The following is a 23,898-nucleotide window of genomic DNA, read 5'->3' as shown; positions in this document are numbered from 1 at the left end:
ATAAGACGATAATTCCATTATAAGTACAAAAAGAAGATTTTGTACTCTCTATTGAGTCTCTTTGGAGTAAGCATTTGTAGCATATGGATCCAAAAAGATTCCCTGTATTTTAGCCTTTTGCATCGCTCCCCCCCTCCTTGATTTTTTGATTTGTTCTAATATTTGAAATTTCAATTGCGAAATATTATGTTGCGCCTCTTTAAAATGATGTGGGAGTGGTAACAAAAGGTTTTGGCATCGAATTGTAGATTTATGTTGGCATATTTTGTCTCTTATTGTTTGAGTTGTTTCCCCTACATACATAAGGCCACACGGGCACTTTATTGTATAGATCACGTAATCCGATTCACAGGTTAAAAAAAACTGGGATTTTTATGGGTTTGCCCGTCTGTGGATGTGAAATGGTAGATCCTTTCTGTACATTGGAGCACTGGGCACAGTGTAGGCAGGGGAAAGTGCCCCTGTTTTGGAGGGGGTCTGTTTTGGAGGGGGTCTGGATGGACCAATATCTGCTCTTACTAGAAAATCCCTGAGCTTTTTGGGTCTTTGCATGCCAGAATAGGATTGTGGAATTCATCCACTTCTGGAAAAGCCTTTTTGAGGAGTGACCAATGAGATTTGATTATGTTCACTACTTTCCTAGTACTAGGGTGGAATTTATGAACAAAGGGAATACGTTTTGGGTTAAATTTTCTGTCTTTGTTTTTTCCGCCAACCTTTAATGTATGCGTCGGGTAACCCCTTTCCTGAAACCTTTCTTTCATCTCAGCTTCTCTTTTAATTCTGATAGTGGGATCTGTGACTATGGTCTGGACGCGCTTTAATTGGGAACCTGGAAGTGCCTTTTTTGTGGTTGAGGGGTGAAAACTGTTAAAGTGTAATAGATTGTTTCGGTCGGTTGTTTTGCGAAAAAGATCAGTGGTTAGATGTACTGAGTGGTCCTTATGTACCATAGTGTTTAGGTAGCTGATAGCCAAACTTCGGCCTCACTAAGTCCAGCTGAATTGGAACTTTTACAGAAAGGGTTATCCTTCTGTCCTTCATACAACCTGGACACTTTTCAGCTTGACTTAGATTTGCAACGCCTATATAGAAATGTTCGCCTAAGGGCACACTTTTCAAAATTTGTCCCCACTACTACACAGGAACCTATGACCAAAATATCAATTACCGAGCTAGGGATACGTAACAAAAGAACGTACTCCCCTCCTAAAACCTATTCCGCGATAGAAACATTTATTGGGCTGGTACAAAAGGATGTAGACATTTTTAAAAAGGATATCCAGAAAGGTAAATACAAATACAAAAATAATATCACTAACACAGAACGACATGCGCTCCATACACTTAAAAGGTCCAAACAATTGGTTTTTAAACCGGCCAATAAGGGTGGTGCACTGGTTGTAATGGACAAGTCAAAATATATTGCGGAAATCAATCGACAATTACTGGACACATCTGTATATCAGAAACTTTGTAATAACCCTGCGCCATCCATCACCAAAACGATACAGGATACACTTAAACACTACCATGCACACAATATCATTGACACAAAAACTGTGAATTTTCTGACTAAATCTCATCCAATTACTCCGGTCTTTTATGTCCTACCAAAGATTCATAAGAACTTAATAGATCCACCTGGTCGCCCAATAGTGTCATCTACAGAATCATTGTTATGCCCACTCACCATATTTTTGGAACAAATTCTAACACCGCTAGTTAAAAATACCAGATCATTTCTACTAGATACCAAAGCATTCCTTGACATCATTAAAAGCCTAGGACCACTTCCACCGGAAAGCATTCTGGTTACATGGGACTTTACGAGTCTGTACACGTCCAGTCAACATCACAAAGGGATCACAGCGGTAAATACACTATTATCTAAAACAAAACAGGACACGGACACCATTTCCCTGTGTATAGATCTATTGAACATCGTTCTTTATAACAACTACTTTATGTTCCAGAACACCTTCTATATGCAGAAACAAGGGACTGCCATGGGGTCCAATGTGGCCCCCCCCCCCCCCCCCATACGCTAATTGCTTTATGGCGGATCTGGAAGAGTCCCATATACACTGCTCCAAAAAATAAAGGGAACACTTGAACAACACAATGTAACTCCAAGTCAATCACACTTCTGTGAAATCAAACTGTCCACTTAGGAAGCAACACTGAGTGACAATCAATTTCACATGCTGTTGTTCAAATGGGATAGACAACAGGTGGAAATTATAGGCAATTAGCAAGACACCCCCAATAAAGGAGTGGTTCTGCAGGTGGTGATCACAGATCACTTCTCAGTTCCTATGCTTCCTGGCTGATGTTTTGGTCACTTTTGAATGCTGGCGGTGCTTTCACTCTAGTGGTAGCATGAGACGGAGTCTACAACCCACACAAGTGGCTCAGGTAGTGCAGCTTATCCAGGATGGCACATCAATGCGATCTGTGGCAAGAAGGTTTGCTGTGTCTGTCAGCGTAGTGTCCAGAGCATGGAGGCGCTACCAGGAGACAGGCCAGTACATCAGGAGACGTGGAGGAGGCCGTAGGAGGGCAACAACCCAGCAGCAGGACCGCTACCTCCGCCTTTTTGCAAGGAGGAACAGGTGGAGCACTCCCAGAGCCCTGCAAAATGACCTCCAGCAGGCCACAAATGTGCATGTGTCTGCTCAAACGGTCAGAAACAGACTCTATGAGGGTGATATGAGGGCCCGACGTCCACAGGTGGGGGTTGTGCTTACAGCCCAACACCGTGCAGGACGTTTGGCATTTTCCAGAGAACACCAATATTGGCAAATTCGCCACTGGCGCCCTGTGCTCTTCACAGATGAAAGCAGGTTCACAAAGAGCACATGTGACAGACGTGACAGAGTCTTGAGACGCCGTGGAGAATGTTCTGCTGCCTGCAACATCCTCCAGCATGACCGGTTTGGCATTGGGTCAGTAATGGTGTGGGGTGGCATTTCTTTGGAGGGCCGCACAGCCCTCCATGTGCTCGCCAGAGGTAGCCTGACTGCCATTAGGTACCGAGATGAGATCCTCAGACCCCTTGTGAGACCATATGCTGGTGCGGTTGGCCCTGGGTTCCTCCTAATGCAAGACAATGCTAGACCTCATGTGGCTGGAGTGTGTCAGCAGTTCCTGAAAGACGAAGGCATTAATAATATGGACTGGCCCGCCCGTTCCCCAGATCTGAATCCAATTGAGCACATCTGGGACATTATGTCTCGCTCTATCCACCAACGTCACGCTGCACCACAGACTGTCCAGGAGTTGGCAGATGCTTTAGTCCAGGTCTGGGAAGAGATCCCTCAGGAGACCGTCCGCCACCTCATCAGGAGCATGCACAGGCGTTGTAGGGAGGTCATAAAGGCATGTGGAGGCCACACACACTACTGAGCCTCATTTTGACTTGTTTTAAGGACATTACATCAAAGTTGGATCAGCCTGTAGTGTGTTTTTCCACTTTAATTTTGAGGGTGACTCCAAATCCAGACCTCCATGGGTTGAAAAATTTGATTTCCATTTTTTAATTTTTGTGTGATTTTGTTGTCAGCACATTCAACTATGTAAAGAACAAAGTATTTCAGAAGAATATTTAATTAATTCAGATCTAGGATGTGTTATTTTTGTGTTCCCTTTATTTTTTTGAGCAGTGTATATATAAATGAGTTATTCATTAAACACAGTTTATTATAGAAACGCTACATAGACGACGTGTTCTGCATATGGCAAGGGTCCCTTGATAACCTAATGCTATTTCATGGATACCTAAACAACATTTATCCCAAACTCAATTTCACAATACATGATGACAGTTTGGCTATCAGCTACCTAGACACTATGGTACATAAGGACCACACAGGACATCTAACCACTGATCTTTTTCGCAAAACAACCGACCAAAACAATCTATTACACTTTAACAGTTTTTACCCCTCAACCACAAAAAAGGCACTTCCAGGTTCCCAATTAAAGCGCGTCCAGACCATAATCACAGATCCCACTATCAGAATTAAAAGAGAAGCTGAGATGAAAGAAAGGTTTCAGGAAAGGGGTTACCTGACGCATACATTAAAGGTTGGCGGAAAAAACAAAGACAGAAAATTGAACCCAAAACGTATTCCCTTTGTTCATAAATTCCACCCTAGTACTAGGAAAGTAGTGAACATAATCAAATCTCATTGGTCACTCCTCAAAAAGGCTTTTCCAGAAGTGGATGAATTCCACAATCCTATTCTGGCATGCAATCAAAGACCCCAAAAGCTCAGGGATTTTCTAGTAAGAGCAGATATTGGTCCATCCAGACCCCCTCCAAAACAGCTACTGTTTCATACTCAGAAGATGGGCACTTTCCCCTGCCTACACTGTGCCCAGTGCTCCAATGTACAGAAAGTATCTATCATTTCACATCCACAGATGGGCAAACCCATAAAAATCCCCGTTTTTTTAAACTGTGAATCGGATTACGTGATCTATACAATAAAGTGCCCGTGTGGCTTTATGTATGTAGGGGAAACAACTCAAACAATAAGAGACAAAATATGCCAACATAAATCTACAATTCGACACCAAAACCTTTTGTTACCACTCCCACATCATTTTAAAGAGGTGCAACATAATATTTCGAAATTGAAATTTCAAATATTAGAACAAATCAAAAAATCAAGGAGAGGGGGGGGGACCGATGCAAAAGGCTAAAATACAGGGAATCTTTTTGGATCCATATGCTACAAACGCTTAGTCCAAAGGGACTCAATAGAGAGTACGAAATCTATGATTTCACTTAGAAGAATTCTTTTCCATTATAAGACGATACAAAAGGTCTAGAAAAACTCTGTTAAAAACCAAAAATGTATGTATATATTGATGTATAATTGATATATAATCCTTTTATTATTGACTGTACATTATGAAATATTGTTCTGACAAAATTTATCCTTCTCAAATTTTTCTAGGCTCCGTGAAACTAGAATTTGCTACCAAGTGCCACAAAGGGTATCCTTTTTCTCATGTTGTTCTCATGTTATCCTTCCCTCCTTTTCTTTTTCTCTTTCCTTTTTTCTTTTTTTCTCTCTTCTCTCTTCTCTTTCTCTTTTCTTTTTTCTCTTCTATGTCATTTTGTTTAGTCGTTATTTCTAATATACTATAATCACCTGAATAAGTCAGACTAGTGTTCTTCATCCTAACCATTTTGGGACCCTACTTCCGGTCTTTGGAACGCACTGCCGTCTTGACAGTGCGTCCCACATGTTCCGTCTTCCGGTATATGGAGCGCATGTCACATTGTGGGCTCCACTCACAGCACATCGGCCTTTGGAACGCACTTCCGCTTTGGTAGTGCGTTCCACGAGCTTCTTCCTTCCGTCCTGTGGAGCGCACCACACAGTGTGTGCTCCAGTCACTCACTGCAACAAAAACTGACCCCGCGATCGTTTTTAAAGAGCGGGAGCACAGCTGTTCATGTCACACCAACCACTCTAGGTGGTCTTTAGACCCCCCTTTGCCACAACTGGTGTAATTTCTTCTGTTCCTCTACCCTGCAGCGGCACAGGTAAGTGAGAGATACATATCATAGTGTATATAATGTTTGGATCATTTTAAATAGGGGTCCTCCTTGAAACACTTTGAGAAAGTGTGAGAACTATTGTAAATAACTCTTGGAATTTAACTCATGGCAATTCTATGTAGTTATGTATATCAAGCAGCAACACCTAATGACTAGGGGCATCTGGTTACTTGGAATTTCTTATGCATTTTTTACCTTACGCTGAATTATCGGCCGAAAAACTTTCGCACTAAAAGAACCGCATTTCACGTCTACTGAATGAAAATAAAAATATCTACTTTCAGAAATACTTTTGCTGTGATTTTACTATACAAAGTTGACGGGCTGGGAACCCTATCCATAGCTACAAAGCAGGTGGCTACAAAGTTTGTCTGAAGAAGTGCCAATATACATTTATGCAATCTGCCACCATGCGTTTGATTCCACAGGGGGGGGGGGGGGGGATCTGTCTGGTTTGAAGTTGTCTGAGAGCAGCACCTATATAAGCACACAAAAATGCAATGTGTGACTTAAGATTGTGTGAGGGAGTATCTGTGAGAGCCGCTAAATTGTGCTTTTTGCCTGACTTTATTGTACTTTATAGCAAGTCAGAGCAGTGTAGTATAGCTTAGATACTGGAATTTGTTGTTCTTTTTCTCTTGTGTAATCCTCATTAACAAGAATGTGTTCCACTATTGACAACAGAGTCAAGTGCACATCTTGTCAAATGTATGCAGTCCTGGAACAGCCATCTGAGGGGGCATTTCTTTGTTCAAAATGTGAGCAAATTGTGAGTTTGGAATCATACACCCTGTATGTAAACAAGCGAATTTCGACACTGAGATGTGTTGACAATTTGGAACAGAATTTGCTTCTCAATATCTACGCAATCTATAGGGTAGATGCAGACGAGGGTGGTAGTATGGAGGATCAAAAAAGTTCAATAGCTAGCTGGGAAACGGTTAGAAAGCAGGGTAGAGGGAAGAGTGCCAGGGAGGCTAGCCCTGATCTGACACACCCCAACAAATTTGCAAGGTTGGCATATGAGAGGGATGTCAGTTCAGGGAGAGCCCTGCTGAAGCAAGACACCTCCTCTGCCAGTCAGGGAAATGACAGCTTCTGTAAGCGAGGGACCAGAAGAACAAGGCAGGCCAGACAGGTGCTGGTAGTGGGAGACTATGTCATTAAGGGTACAGGCAGGTAGATCTGTCACAAAGACTGGGATCAGTGAATGGTGTGTTGTCTTTCTGGCACTTGAGTTCAACATATCACAGATCGGGTTGATAGATTAGTAGGAGAGGCTGGCAAAAACACATCGATCGTGGTCCACATTGGAACCAATTGAAAGTTAGAAGTAGGAGGAGGGTCCTTAAAAATGATTTTAGGAATTAAGGTTTCAAGCTCAAGGCGATTGCCTCAAAGGTAGTTGTAACGGACCGTTACATTAGACAAGGGGTTAAAATCCGTTCAGGCGATAAGCCCCTTTCTGAGAGACAGGCACAGCTACTGCAGGATACACCAAACTCCCGAACTGGATACAAAATAGCACTCCAAACTGGAACCTCACGAATAGCTGCTAGCAGACGAACAGGAATCAGCTTACACTCCTGGGAATCAATCTCTAGCAGCATACAGCGGATCCCCCCAATAACGAGACAAGGCTCCGTGTTGAGGGTCAAGCAGTGGTCTGAGGTGCTGGCACACCCAGCCTGGTTTTTATTACAGTTGTTGCAAATACAGGTCTGCCCACAGGGGTTTGAAATACAGCCAATCAATATGTTACAACACATACAATGTAAGTACACGCCCCTAGGGGACCAGAAGGAAGACTTGTGACATAGGACCGATACAACATATCCCCACAATGCATCATGGTCTCCTCCTCTCTGTCCCGGAGAAAACCTGAGGAGCAATCCAATTATCTCTGAGGACAAAGGGAGATCGCCAATACACATGTGAGGACAACAGAACAGACATCACCCTTTAAACACACAATGGGACAATGGCACAATAGAAACACACCCAGCATTTCCTCCCAAGCTGACAAGTTACACTTATTATAAATTGTTACAACTTTGTGAGTTTACATTGGCCATACATATAACTTACATCAATTTAAACAGTATAACTTTGGGACAAACCTATCCAAAATTCACTTGAATAGGTTCAGGGGTTTAAAAGTTAGTATATGGCCCATAATCCAGAGGCAAGAGGCCAGCAGCCAGTCCTCTCCAAAACCCAGTGGCGAGGTTGGTTTTGCCACAGTAGTATTTTGTGAAATACTACCTGTACCACGATCCACCCCAGAAAGGCTGTGGGATATTAGGGATACTAACAAGTGGCTTAAGAACTGGTGTAGAAAGGAGGGATTTGGGTTTCTGAAGAAAGGGGTTGACTTCTCTGTCGGCTACAGGCTCTATTGTAGGGATGGGCTGTTTTGTGTGAGAAGATAGTTAGAAGGTTGGAGGAGTGTTTAAACTAGGGACTGAGGGGAGAATAATTACATTATAGGTGGAGATAGAGTGTGTCTAGAAATTATACATTATAGGTGGAGATAGAAATGTGTCTAGGTAATGAAACTAGGGGAGGAATGGAGAGAGGGACTAGAACATTTAACAAGGTAGCGTGTAGGGTAAAAAATATACAGAAATCTCTTAGTGGTGGGTTCATATCACGTTTTTCCTATGCGTATAAATGTATACATTAAATGGATGCCTCAGACTGATGCCATACATTGGCATCCGTTATTCATAGAGTTCCATTGTAAAAAAAAATGCATACTGTGCAGTATACAAGAACGTAGTGTGCTGCATTTTTGTATCCCTTTTTTTTTCTAACACATACTTCAAACGGGGGCATAAAACGTGATGTGAACCCACCCTTAATTGTATGTACACTAATGCCAGAAGCTTGACTAAAAAAACTGGGGAACTGGAATTAGAAATGACTGAGGAGGACCATGACATAGTGGGAATAACTGAGATGACTAGATTACAGCTATGACTGGGCAGTAAACATACAGGAATACAGTCTGTTTAGAAAATATCGTAAAAAAACTGAGAGACTGAGGGGTTTGCCTTTATGTAAAGTCCTGACGAGATTCGAAATCACAACCTTCTACATTACAGCCCAGAATGTTAACCACTACACTATAGAGCTGCATAAGCATATGTTCTCCAGTCTCAGGAAACTTATACCAGCTTGAAAAATGTAGCATGACCCACGCCTGTATTTTGCACGCATTACGCGAACAGTACATTGCCGATTTTCTCAATCAAGAATATAATCTCGAATTCTCGAATTCGCAAATATATGACGAATATTCTACAAAATATTTGCGAAATATCGCGAATTCGAATATTGCCCCTGCCGCTCATCACTAGTTATTAATGGTACACACTCAGATTTGGTCACTAGTGGGGTACCACAGGGGTCAGTATTGGGCCATATTATCTTCAATATATTTATTAATGATCTTGTAGAAGGCTTGCACAGTACAATATTCATTTTTGCAGATGGACCTAAACTGTATAAAGTAATTAACACGGAATAGGACAGTATACTGCTACAGTGGGATCTGGATAGATTGGAGGCTTGGGCAGATAAGTGGCAGATGAAGTTTAACACTGACAAATGTAAGGTTATGCACATGGGAAGGAAAAATACATGTCACCAGTACATACTAATTGGTAAAACACTGGGTAACACTGACATGGAAAATGACTTTGGAATTTTAGTGGACAGCAAACTAAACTGTAGAGCCAGTGTCAGGCAGCTGCTGCTAAGGCCAATAAGATTATGGGGGGCATTAAAGGGGGCATAGATGAGGGTGATGAGAACATAGTCCTGCCCTTTTATAAATCACCAGTGAGACAACGGAGTACTGTGTACAGTTTTAGGCTCCTGTGAACAAGACATAGCAGAGCTGGAGAGGGTTCAGAGGAGGGCAACTAAAGTAATAATTGGAATGGGTGGACTACAGTACCCTGAATGATTATCAAAATTAGGGTTATTCAGTTTAGAAAGAAGATGACAATGGCAGATCTAATAACCATTTATAAATATATCAGGGGTCATTACAGAGATCTCTCCCATCTTCTATTTATTCCCAGGGGATAAGGGGACAAGGGGACATCCTCTGTGTCTAGAAGAAAGACGGTTTCTACGCAAACATAGAAGAGAATTCTTTACAGTAAGAGCAGTGAGACTATGGAACTCTCTGCCTGAGGAGGTGGTGATGGTGAATTCACTAAAAGTGTTCAAGAGGGTCCTGGATGTATTTCTGGAGTGTAATAATATTACAGGTTATAGTTATTAGATTTCTGGAGAAGGGTCGTTGATCCAGGGAATTATTCTGACTGCCTGATTGGAGTCGGGAAGGAATTTTTTCCCCTTAAATGAGGAAAATCGACTTCTACGGATGTTTTTTTTCAGCCTAACAAACTATGAGGGTCATTTATTAATCTGAAATACACCTAAATTAGGCGTATTTCAGATGCAAATGGCGGTGCAACGGTTAGCTATGGGCCTTCATTAAGACGGGCATCTAAAACGTTGGTCTTAATAAATGTGCCCCATGTTACATGTTACTATGTTAACTGGTGCAAAAAACTGTCCTTTGAAATTGCTGCTACTGGATGTAGCACAAGTTAGGCTACTTTCACACTAGCGTTTGGAGCGGATCCGTCTGATGTTTCATCAGACGGATCCGCTCCGATAATGCAGACGTTCGCATCCGTTCAGAACGGATCCGTCTGCATTAAAACTTAGAAAATTTTCTAAGTGTGAAAGTTGTCTGAGCGGATCCGTTCAGACTTTACATTGAAAGTCAATGGGGAACGGATCCGCTTGAAGATTGAGCCATATAGTGTCATCTTCAAGCGGATCCGTCCCCATTGACTTACATTATAAGTCTGGACGGATCCGCTCGCCTCCGCACGGCCAGGCGGACACCCGAACGCTGCAAGCAGCGTTCAGGTGTCCGCTCACTGAGCGGAGCGGAGGCTGAACGCTGGCAGGCGGATGCATTCTCAGTGGATCCGCCTCCACTGAGAATGCATTGGGGCCAGACGGATGCGTTCGGGGCCGCTCGTGAGCCCCTTCAAACGGAGTGCATGAGCGGACACGCGAACGCTAGTGTGAAAGTAGCCTTATATTTTGTACTGAGTAAAAAGAAACAGTTATTCTTTCACTTCTGGCCTGATTCTTCAAACTACATCTCCACTGTATTGATCTATTGATCCCCAGGAAGCAATGGCCTGAGGGAGTACACAGTGAAGCAACATCTCATCAGGACCACTACCACTTCCTTTCTTTGCACTGGCTCCTCAGGAGCTCGCTGCACATAATATCATACAACAATCCTGCTGAGGGTTCAGATGACTGTTATCTCATGATATGTGTATATGCCACTGTACCAACAACAAACAGTTGTAATGTACTTTCAACACTTGAGATACTCAAAATGGAGCTTGAAAATTCCTGTTATGCAGAAAGTTGCATAGCTGGGAAGTCAGTGGCTGCCATCTAGACACTCATTTTCCAACGTCCATAGGAAGCCAATAAAAAATGTGTATTTTCTCATTATGCCTTTGGTGCACGAGGAGGAACCATAGTTTCGGGAGAAAACCCATACAAACATGGAAAGAATACAGTATATAAACTTTGTGAAAATGCTGTCCTTTTTTAGATTCAAACCCAAGACCCTATCAGTGCAAGGCAAAAGTGCTAAAACTGTTAAAAGCCCATACATTGAGCAGCAAGCACAAGTACGTTTCAGGAAATACTGGAATAGAAAACATAGCAGCCAAAGACTAAAGCCTGTAGTAGACAGGTCGATGTTTCAACAGATTATCGCTAACGAGCATTTGCATCATGTGAAGGCTAATTCCACTTCAAAATTACTTTTGCATTGTCTTGTTTGCCAGTGTGGCACAGTGGAACTACAGCTTTAAATGAAAGGATTAAAATGGAAAATTTGGCAAAAAATAGCTGTTTTGGCACCGTTTATTATTATTTTTTGACTGTGTTCATTTGAGGGGTTAGTTCATGTGTTATGTTTATAGAGCAGATTCTTACGGACGCGGCAATACCTAATATTTAAAAAAAAAAAACATTTTAGTATCTCCATAGTCTGAGAGTCAGTTTTTTTTTACTTTTAGCCAATTGTCTTAAGTAGGGGATAATTTTTTACAGGATGAGAGGACTGTTTTATTGGCACTATTTTGGGGTGCATATAATTTTTTGATCGCTTGCTATTACACTTTTTGTGTAAAAAATTGCTTTTTTTGTCATCTTACATCACATAAAGTGTATTAGCAAGCAATCAAAAAGTCATATGCACCCCAAAATAGTGCCAATAAAACCATCCTGGCTTCCGGTTCCGGCGCCAACGTGATGAGAGGTGCGCACTAAGAGCTCCGCTCCGACAGGCATCGAGAACTGTAAAAATCCCTAGTAAAACGACCTATTAAGTGGCACAACTCGGGCGATCGAGTGACTGCTTATACACAGAGTCGGTGGATGGACCGATACGTGACGCAAATGGGGAGCAAATCGAAGAAAACGGCAGCTAAGCCTGGAAAGGCGCCAACTGATGTTAAAATGGCGCAGCCGCCAGAGGAAGAAGCTCCGGATCTGGCACAATCAGAGCAGAGCAATGATGCGGGTGACCTGACCACTACTAGCGACGAGAGGCTAACCATTGACTATAAGTTTTTAGCAGTGGAAGTGGCGGCGAGGATCTTACCTGACCTGCAAGAAGCCCTGTCATCCACAGTGGTGATCTCTTTTAATGAGCTAAAGGCAGAGGTCGCGCAGCATGACACGCGACTGGAGACGCTGGAGACAAGAATGGAGGAGATGGAAGGTGAATATGGAGAGGTACGCAGGCAACTCAAAAGGGCTCTAACGGAAAATGCCAGATTGTGGGATAAAGTGGATGATCTGGAGAATCGTTCTCGCAGGAGCAATCTGAGAATAATAGGCCTCCCTGAAGCAGTAATGCCAAAGGACTTGGAAATAATCTGCGCCAGAGAAATTCCAGAAGCACTGGGCCTAGACATCACCTGCAAAATTGAGAGAGCTCATAGAGTCGGCCCATACAACGCACAAGCGGGTCACGAGAGAGGCGCCAAAGATGCAAAGGCCAGAAACAGGGCGCGCCAAGTAATTGCTAAATATCTGAACTACGCGGATAAAGCGCTTATACTGAGAGCGTTCAAACAAAGCGGCAAGGCCATTGAGATAAGAGGACACCGAGTTCTAATCTTTGGGGACTTTTCAGCTGAGGTATCCAAGCGAAGAAAGGCCTTTGCTCCACTATGCTCCGCACTGTTCAAAAATCAAGTAAGATTTTCTCTATTCTACCCTGCGACGCTGAGGTTTTTTTTCCCTAACAACAAAATGGAGTCGTACACGGATCCAGAGGAGGCGGAAAACGCATTGCAAGGGGTGCTTACAAACAGACGGAGAATACCAGCGATTGATTACAAGGCCTCAGAGCGCACTTCCCCACAAAGAAACAGGGAGGACTCCTGGTGTGGATCTGGATCGGTGAGAAGATCGCCTCGGGAAGATGCAGTCGCAGATTGATTAAAAAAGATCTCTGGTCATGTTGAAGAGGCTGATAAGTATTCCAGAGTTTTCAGTTGTGTTGAAATTCCTAACATGTTAGTAGGACTTTGATGGTCGTACCTGTGTATGTTGAAATGATTGCTGCAGGAGTTTTCAGCTAGGTAACCTGCCATTTCTTTTTCATTAAGCAGGAAGGATGATGTCAATAGAGAAATGAGTAATGTGTTATTAGCACTGATGATATATGCTATTTATGTTTTTTCTCTTTTCTCTGCTGGTAGTTATTTAACATGCAAAGATGTCTAAGTCGGAGGAGGTTGAGAAACGTAAAAGTCTTTTCTCTTGCGTTGGAAAAAAGTGAAGCCTAAATTTAAACTTAATTGTGTTTTAGAGGTATAATGCAGTGGATAGTTAGAGGGTACACTTTGACCCGGGTTGTTCCACTGTTAAGCTATCTTGAAGTTGTAGTTCTACTTAGGGGAGGGGGGGGTTAGGAGGGTTTCAGTTTTTCACCACAGGTCTGCAGGGAAATCTAAGAGGTAGGAAAAAGCCTAATGGATAGTCACATTAAAATCGTCTCATGGAACGTAAAAGGGCTAAGGTCCCCAAGAAAACGTAGATTAGTTTTAAAATATCTTAAAAAATTGGGAGCAGATATTGCCCTCCTACAAGAAACTCATCTCCCAGCGGAGGAATTTAGAAGAATGAAAACGCTTTGGGTAGGAGAAGTATATGGCTCAGGAGCCATAGGGAAGAAAGCAGGAGTGTTAACGCTGTTAAAGAAAGGGTTACCGTACAAAGTTATAGGCCACACGCATGACTCGCAAGGTAGAATATCTAGATTACATCTTACTGAGGGGGGAAAAGCTATCAGTATTCTTAATGTCTATGGACCTAATGATCGGGATAGACCTTTCTTCAATGCACTTACTGGGGACATATCTGCAGAACCAACGGGACTAAAAATAATAGCTGGAGATATGAATGCGGTGTTAGATGAGAAGGAGGATAGAAAAAGAGATACAGGAAAGGGAGAGAAAAAAGGGTTGATTGATACTAGATTAGCACAACTCATAGCGGACACTAATTTGGTGGACTTGTGGAGGGCCCGTAACCCGGAAGAACGGGAATTTACACACTATTCGCATGCCCATCAGTCGTGGTCGCGACTAGATTATATTTTATGTGGTAAATCAGACTCAGGGCATTTCTCAGAACCGCACATAGAGGACATGATAATCTCGGATCACTCTCCGGTATCTGTCATTTTGAGGAGGGAAACTCCCCGGGGTACTGACTTCTTATGGCGGTTTCCAGCCGCATTATACAAAAATGAGGAATTTGCAAATTTTTTGAGGGGTTGGTGGTTAGAATATGAGCAAGAAAACAAGGGCATAGACAACCACCAGATACTCTGGGATGCGGGGAAGTCGGTGCTTCGGGGACGAATCATGGCATATATGTTCGGTAAACGCAGAGTGATAAAGGAAAAATTGAGCCAGTTGAGTAGTGATCTTAGAAAGGTGTATACCTTTTTTCAAGCCGTCCCCACTAATAATTCTCGTATTGGATGGCAAAACGCTAAAATAGAATATGAGGCCTGGCTTAAGAAATGGGATAGTTTTGCCACCACAAGATGGGAAGCACATCTTTACCGCTATGGTAACAAGGCAGGCAGATTATTGGCAAGACTGGCGAAAGGGCAAAGAGGGACATCCACTATTCACTCCCTTAAAGGGAAAAATGGGACAATGACTTCGCACCCAGGAGAAATTAACAAAATACTGGGAGATTTTTACGAAGATCTATATGCAGCTAATCCCTCTCAGAATAAAGGTGGTAGAAGTTGGTTAGCAGGAGTTCAGATGCCTAAACTATCGGCGGAGGACAGGGAGACATTGAATGCCCCGGTCTCCACGGAAACAGTAGTTTCATATATTAAAAACCTGAACTTGGAAAAGGCACCGGGGCCAGATGGATATAGTGGGGAATTTTATAAACTAATAGCCCAGGATATAGCGCCGACTCTTGCCCAGATATATTCAGGGTATATGAATGGTGATCCAATACCGTCATTAACCAATACAGCATACATTAAAGTTCTTCCAAAGCCTGGAAGAGATCCCACAGACCCAGCCTCATATCGTCCAATTTCCCTAATTAATGTGGATCTCAAAATCATTTCTAAGATTCTAGCTGATAGACTCTCAAACCTGCTACCTAAATTGATTTCGTCGGCCCAGGTGGGATTTGTACAGGGTAGGTCGGCAGTGACGAATATTAGAAAAGTTTTGCTGGCATTGGATGAGGTGAAGCTGAGACCCTCTTCCCATTCATCCCCAGCCATAATATCTATTGATGCGGAAAAAGCATTCGATAACGTGGATTGGGGGTGGATGGGAGAGGTATTGGACAATATGGGTTTCGTGGGACCGTTTAGAAAATTCCTGAATGGAGTTTACTCAGATCCTCAGGCTAGAGTAGCCACGCCAGGATTTTTGTCCAGAGCTATTCATTTAGGTAAAGGGACGAGGCAGGGATGTCCGCTTTCTCCACTCCTCTTCAATCTGGCACTGGAGCCTTTATCTAGACAGATTGAGAAGGACAACAAGCTAGAAGGGATAAAAATAGGCAAGTCCGGGAAGAAGATGGTAAAACATGCGCTTTTTGCAGATGATTTGATACTATTCTTGGAGAAACCACACAGGGACATAGGGTACTTGATAAAATTATTGGAGACGTTTGGATCATTCTCGGGATTCAAGGTAAATACCGACAAATCGGAACTGATGTTTATAGGACCTCAGGCCAAAAAAGCCCAAAAAAAGTCATTAGGATTTCCCTTACAGTTGGCCAATCATTCGATTAAGTACCTAGGCATACATGTGGGGAGCACGCCTGACTCACTATATTCATTGAACTACCCACCATTGATCAAAAAAATTCTAGCAGATATTGGGAGATGGTCGACCTTGCCACTATCCTTGGGAGGGAGGTGTCAACTTTTAAAAATGATAAGTATAGCCCAACTCCTGTACCCCATACAAACAATCCCTATCCTACTTAAACATAAGGATGTAGAAACCCTGGAAAAGGCATTTAGGTCCTTTCTATGGAGGGGGAAAAAGTGTCGCATCTCACTGGCAAAATTGCAATTGCCAAAAATTTTAGGAGGTCTTAACTTCCCGGACATAAGAGCGTACAATTTAGCTAGTCTCCTAAGACACAGCATAGACTGGATCTTTGGAACACAATTTTACACAAACACCAAATTAGAGGAACAATTGGTGACGCCTTGGTCACTTACAGCGTTGCTGCATACTAGATATGGGGCCATGCCTCCTGAGGCAAAGGGTAGTGTTCTGATAAAGGATACGGTGGCATGCTGGAAGGCGATACGCAAACTATTTTCACTGCCTTTCAGTTTGTCTAAACATATGAGCATCTGGGGCCATCCAGAATTCCCAGCAGGAAGTGAAGCCAAACATTTTCAGAATTGGAAGGAATTGGGAATAGGTAAGGTAAGAGATCTTTGGGATGCACAGACAGGAAGGTACCTTAAATACGAGGAATTCATTGTGAGGTTTCCTACATTACGCAACCAACATCCACTAGCATTTTCACAAATTAAAGATTTTCTAACTAAACGGGTAATAAACCTAACCAGAGAAATGGGGCTGAAAGATTTTGACTTACTTACAGGTCAGGGACTCAGGAAGAAGTCACTCTCAGAGCTATACGGGGGCTTGGGGGGAAAAAAGCAAAGGCAGATAGCAGAAAGCCTATTTTCTAATTGGAAGAAAGAATTCCCACTTATAGATATACAACAAACTATACTGAAAGGATGGGAGACAATTAGAAAGGTGACACCAAACGAAGGATGGAGAGAGACATACTTCAGGATGATGCGCAGGGCTATTTATGGCTTTCATTTTGCCCCTCGGTTGCTCCAAACGGATAGAATCCCTAAGTGTCCAAAATGTCAAGAGACAGGTACGGACTTATATCATGGGATATGGTCGTGTCCGGAGACGGAGAGGTTCTGGAAACAGATAATTTTTCAAATTAAAAGTCACTTGAAAGTGGAAATTTCGCTTGCTCCGGAGCTCCTGATATTCCAGGTAGCTTCCGAGGGACAAAGGATAACCCCATTGATACATTTACTGCTGCTAGCTGCCAAGAGATGTATATTTAGGGAGTGGCTCCAGCCTAAAACACCCTCAATGGACAAAGTTTTCTTGCATACTAAGTCATGCTTTTTGCTGGAAAGAGCAGAGGCAGAACAATTTAAAGGAAAGAGGGTCAATGTCTTCTTTAGCAGATGGGAGCCTTTCATAAAGGTAGCCCTAACCAATACTGAATTGCTGGAGACTATGCAACCATTCACAGGTTCAGAGTGGTATTTGAAAAGAAAATTAGCAAATACCTTAGGAACGTTGCAGGTAGACTGAAGAATAGAAAATATTTTAGCTTTTTGAATATAAGTGAAGGTATAGAACCATATAGTAGGCCTGTGGTGAAAGGGGGGGAGGGAGGAAGGGTCGGTTGGGGTCTGTTGTAATAAAGTTTGGGGTTAAAGCTATACAGAAAATAAAAGTGGATAGTCATGAAACCGGAAAAAAAAAAAAGAAATAGGTTTCGACATAACGAGGTGAATCACGAGGTCATAAGACAACTGTATTATGAAAGATAAATAATATGTATACCATTACATGAGTATTCAGGACTTCAAACTGTATACAGATTGCATTGTAATAACTATGAAATTTTGTATAATGCTGGATTGCTGTCACTGTAACTGTATATGCGATATGATATCACTAAGTTGTAACTGAGTCTGACTTATCTGCTTCAATAAAAAGGATATTTGAAAAAAAAAAAAAACGTCCTCTCATCCTGCAAAAAATTAGCCCCTACTTAAGACAATAGGCTATAAACTGACTCTCAGACTATGGAGATACTAAAATGTTTTTTTTTGTTCAAAAAAGGATGTTATAGTGTAAAACCTCTAAATAAATTGAAAAAAGTAGACATATTAGGTATTTCCATGTCCGTAAGAATCTGCTCTATAAACATAACACATGAACTAACCCCTCAAATTAACAAAGTCCCAAAAAAAAAAAATGCCAAAACAGCAATTTTTTGCAAAACTTTCTATTTTAATCCATTTTTTTCCGTTAACAAAGCAAGGGTTAACAGTCCAACAAAACAATATTTATTTCCCTGATTCTATAATTTTCAGAAACACCCCATATGTGGTCGGAAAATGCTGTATGGCCAAATGGCAGGGAGCAGAAGGAAAGGAGTGCCATATGGTTTTTGGAACGCAGATTTTGCTGGACTGTTTTTTTTTACACCATCTAAGAAACTACACCCCTCAAGGTATACAAAACTGATTTTACAAACTTTTTTAACCCTTTAGGTGTTCCACAAGAGTTATTGGCAAATGGAGATGAAATTTCAGAATTTCAATTTTTTGTAACCTTACCTCACAAAAATGTAATATAGAGCAACCAAAAATCATATGTACCCTAAAAATAGTCCCAAATAAACTGCCACCTTATCCTGTAGTTTCCACAATGGGGTAACTTTTTAGAGTTTCTACTGTAGGGGTGCATCAGGGGGGCTTCAAGTGGGACATGGTGTAAATAAACCAGTCCAGCAAAATCTGCCTTCCAGAAACCAAATGGTGTTCCTTACCTTCTGCGCCCTGCAGTGTGCCCGTACAGTAGTTTATGACCACATATGGGGTGTTTCTATAAACTACAGAATCAGGGCAATAAATATTGAGTTTTGTTTGGCTGTTAACCCTTGCTTTGTTACTGGAAAAAATTGATTAAAATGGAAAATTTGCCCAAAAATTGAAATTCAGAAATTTCATCTCCATTTGCCAATAACTCTTGTGGAACACCTAAAGGGTTAAAAGAAAGTTAGTAAAATCAGTTTTAAATACCTTGAGGGGTGTAGATTCCAAAATGGAGTCACTTTTGTGGAGTTTCTACTCTAGGGGTGCATCAGGGGGGCTTCAAATGGGACATGGTGTAAATAAACCAGTCCAGCAAAATCTGCCTTCCAGAAACCATATGGTGTTCTTATCCTTCTGTGCCCTGCCGTGTGCCTGTACAGTAGTTTACGACCACATATCGGGTGTTTCTATAAACTACAGAATCCGGGCAATAAATATTGAGTTTTGTTTGTCTGTTAACTCTTGCTTTGTTACTGGTAAAAATGGATTCAAAGATTAAAATGGAAAATTTGCCCAAAAATTGAAATTCTGAAATTTCATCTCCATTTGCCAATAACTCTTGTGGAACACCTAAAGGGTTAACAAAGTTTGTAAAATTAGTTTTGAATACCTTGAGGGGTGTAGTTTCCAAAATGGGGTCACTTTTGTGGAGTTTCTACTCTAGGGGTGCATCAGGGGGGCTTCAAATGGGACATGGTGTAAATAAACCAGACCAGCAAAATTTGCCTTCCAGAAACCATATGGTGTTCCTTTCCTTCTGCGCCCTGCCGTGTGCCCCTACAGTAGTTTATGACCACATATGGGGTGTTTCTATAAACTACAGAATCAATAACTCTTGTGGAACACCTAAAGGGTTAACAACATTTTTTAAATCAGTTTTGAATACCTTGAGGGGTGTAGTTTCTAAAATTGGGTCATTTTTGGGTGGTTTCTATTATGTAAGCCTTGCAAAGTGATTTCAGACCTGAAATGGTCCTTAAAAAGTGGGTTTTGGAAAGTTTCTGAAAATTTCAAGATTTGCTTCTAAACTTCTAAGCCTTGTAACGTCCCCAAAAAATAAAATGGCATTCCCAAAATGATCCAAACATGAAGTAGACATATGGGGAATGTAAATTAATAACTATTTTTGGAGGTATTACTATGTATTATAGAAGTAAAGAAACTGAAACTTGGAAATTTGCTAATTTTTCCCAATTTTTGGTAAATTTGGTATTTTTTTATAAATATAAATGAATTTTTTTGACTCCATTTTACCAGTGCCATGAAGTACAACATGTGATGAAAAAAACTATCTCAGAATGGCCTGGATAAGTAAAAGCGTTTTAAAGTTATTCACACATAAAGTGACACTGGTCAGATTTGCAGATAATGGCCTGGTCCTTAAGGAGAAAATGAGCCTGTTCCATAAGGGGTTAAAGTAGACTATAGGCACTGAGCTGTTCAACACACACTGTCTTGTACCCTTCCCTACTGCGGCCCTGCGATTCTATGACTATTGTCAACTGTGCTTTTCAAGGTGGATTCTGCCATGCATCTACAATCCACAATGAATCTGTGGCAAAATGGGCATGAGATACATGTCGATTTTGCTGTGGATTTACCATGGATTTTATCACATGCAAAGGGTGAAATCCGCAATTTAATCTGCACCAACCGTCAATTTCCATGTGGATTCTAGCTGGATACCACTCTCAACTCCGCAGGTGAAAATCCACAGCATATATCCCAATATGACGGTACCCTTACAATCCCCAGAAAAAATCACCTCTTTGCAAATACCCAAGAACCAACCGATAACCAGACCCCCTAAATAAATACAGACCCCCTAAACAAGACCATGTAAATACAGACACAGACCAGAACCCCTAAGGAAATTCAGACCCATGACCCGTAAATACTGATCCAGGGCAGATCTAGCAAACTAAATTCAGACCTACCTATACACTAACCCAGCAGTTCCTCCTCTGCCTTGTTGCTGGTCTTTCCTGTAGCTTGAAGAACTTTAGAATTTAAGCAGTTTTGTTGCAATTTTTGCCATGATTTACAACTTGGAAAAGCCACAACAGGGCAAATATAATATAGCATGGTGGTCATTCAAATGAATGGCTATACATGTAATACATGGATGGTCCAAGTCCACCAGAGTGAGAGCTGCTGCTTGTTGGTAGGGCTCTGCTCTGACTCATAGAGGGGAGTCCTGATTATGGAAACCCATCTATGATGTCTATATACCCTAATTAGGCAAATTGGCAGCAGTTGACCTGATGAGACAGCCTACATACAGTTTATATTTAAAATAAAATAAACACTATCTGTTTACTGCAACAGAAAAAAAAATGGGCATCTGTCAGCAGGTTTTTACCTATAAAACCGGCTGACCTGTTGCATGTGTACTTGGCAGCTAAAGGCATCTGTGATAGTACAATGTTCATATGTGCCCACAAGTGCACATGTAACAGGTCAGCCAGTTTCAGTTGGATTCAAAATTAAATCTGCTGAAAGATGCCCTTTAACCTTGAAACAGAACATAATATACGCAATGTCATAGCATTCTTGGGTCATTCACCTGGATTGTACTAAGTATCCTGTGCATAAGAGCATGTACAAAATGATTGATTAGTGCCTTGATACAAAGGGTAATCTGAACAAATACTGGCAATGCTGCTGAACCTTCACCTGGCAACAGATGCCATACAGTAGAGGACAAGCACCTACTCAGCTCTACATTTCTTCTGAACACTTTTATATTAACCCCTAAGAATACTTTTATGTTTAACACGTAGGATACCAGCGCCGTACCTGTATTGCGCTGCAGGACGTGACTTGAGTCTCAGTGCTTTACTATGTAAAACTTAAACAAAAAAAACAAACCACATATTTGGTATTGTCACATCTGTAACGACCTGCTCTATAAAATTAACACATGAAATATCCTATCAGGTGAACTCTGTAAAAAAACAAAAAATAAAAACTCTGCCAGAACAGACATTTTTAGTTACCCAGCCTCACAAAAAGTGTAATATTGAGCGATCAAAAATCATATTTACACAATAATAGCACCAATAGAACTGTCAACTTATCCTATAGTTTCCAAAATGGGGTTACATTTTGGGAGTTTCTACTGTAGGAGTGCACCAGGGGCTCTTCTAAAGCAAGATGGCAACTTCAAATTATCCCAGTGAAATCTGCCCTCCAAAAACCATATGGCCTTTCCTGACTGCGCCCTGCCGTGTACCCATACAGCAGTTTACCACTACATGTGGGGTGTTTCTGTAAACTTCAGAATCAGGGTAATAAATATTTAGTTTTATTTGGCTGTTAACCCTTGCCGTGTTATGGGAAAAATGGATTAAAATGGAAAATCTGCAAAGAATAAAATAACATTTAGAAATTTCACCTCCATTTTCCTTTCATTCTTGTGGAACACCTAAAGGTAAGTTTTGAATAACTTGAAGGCAGGTGTAGTTTCTAAAATTGGGTCATTTATGGGTGTTTTTTATGTAAGCCCCACAAAGTGACTGCATAACTGAACTGGTTTTTGGAAATTTTCTTAAAAAGTTTAAGAATTGCTTCTAAAATTCTAAGCCTTCTAAAGTCCTAAAACAATAAAATGACATTTATAAAATGATGCCAGCATAAAGTAGCCATATGGGAAAAGTAAAGTCAACAATTTTATGAAGTATCACTACCTGCCTTAAAAGCAGAGAAATTCAAATTCAGAAAATTGCGAATTTCTCCAAATTCTCTGTAAATTTTGGATATTTTTGTAAATAAAAGTAAAATATATTTACTCACATTTATGACTAACATGAAGTACAATGTGTCCTGAGAAAAACAATGTAAGAATGACTTTGATAAGTAAAAGTATTCCAGAGTTATTACCACATAAAGTGACACATGTCAGATTTGCAAAAATTGGCCAGGGACTCAAGGTGAAAAATGGCTCGGTATTGAAGGGGGTTAACAATGTGCTAAAATAGATAACCACAGGACAGCACCCATGTGGCTTTTTATAGACCTGATCAGCATGGTTGAGTTACATTGACTGATAGTAGTATTTAGCCATTTTGAGTTGCACTGACCACGGGGTTCACGTGGGACACCGAGCTGCGAGAGACGAACACTCACACTGTTCAGTGCATGGGGAACCTTGGCTACATCAGGAGATATATGTAGCGAATGAAGTACAGCCCAATGTTTCCTGCTTGATAAGTGAAAGATGGCTGAGTGGTAATGTAAATTTGGCAGCATTAGACATGTCTATATATGTTTCTGTTTAACAAGAAGATTTTTACCAACCATTGAGCAACAAACACCAATTGCCAGATCATCTAATGATTTATATATGAATTTGGATGGATATATATATTAATTCCATTGGGAATACAAGTAACAATCATTGGGACTAAAAATTTGGACCAACTAACCATTAACTACTTTTTAACCATAGATGAACTGAGACTATTAATAAGGAGGATGTATTCATAACCCATTATGAATTATTGATCATCCATCTATTTTCATACCATTATATTCTTCCAAGAGACATATCAGCATGGATATCAGACATATCAGCTTATTTTTTTTTTTATCAATTATTGGATATGTTTTATTTACATTTTGTAATATTTTTTATGCATATTTTTTTAAAAGTGTAATCCTAAAGTTGGGGGCATTTGTGTATTGTAGATAAATGTTATGAAAGCATTGATATATCAGATTGGTAAGATTTTTTATACAATTCCAGATGACAAGGTTTATCTTTGTGCAAAAGAAAGATGGTTTCTTACAGACCTGTATTGACTATTGAGGACTGAATAAAATTATGGTCAAGAACTGGTACCCTTTACAGCTAATTTCTGAACTCTTCGACAGGATCCGTAGAGCTAAGGTCCTTATAAAATTAGACCTGCGCTGTGCATATAATCTGATCTGCATTTGTGAGGGCAATGAGTGGAAGATCGCTTTTAACACCTGTGATGGCCACTACGAATATCTTGTCATGCCTTTCAGTCTATGC

This window comes from Bufo bufo, chromosome 4 (assembly GCF_905171765.1).
Source record: "Bufo bufo chromosome 4, aBufBuf1.1, whole genome shotgun sequence".
Lineage (NCBI taxonomy): Eukaryota > Metazoa > Chordata > Amphibia > Anura > Bufonidae > Bufo > Bufo bufo.
This window is presented reverse-complemented; position numbering follows the sequence as displayed.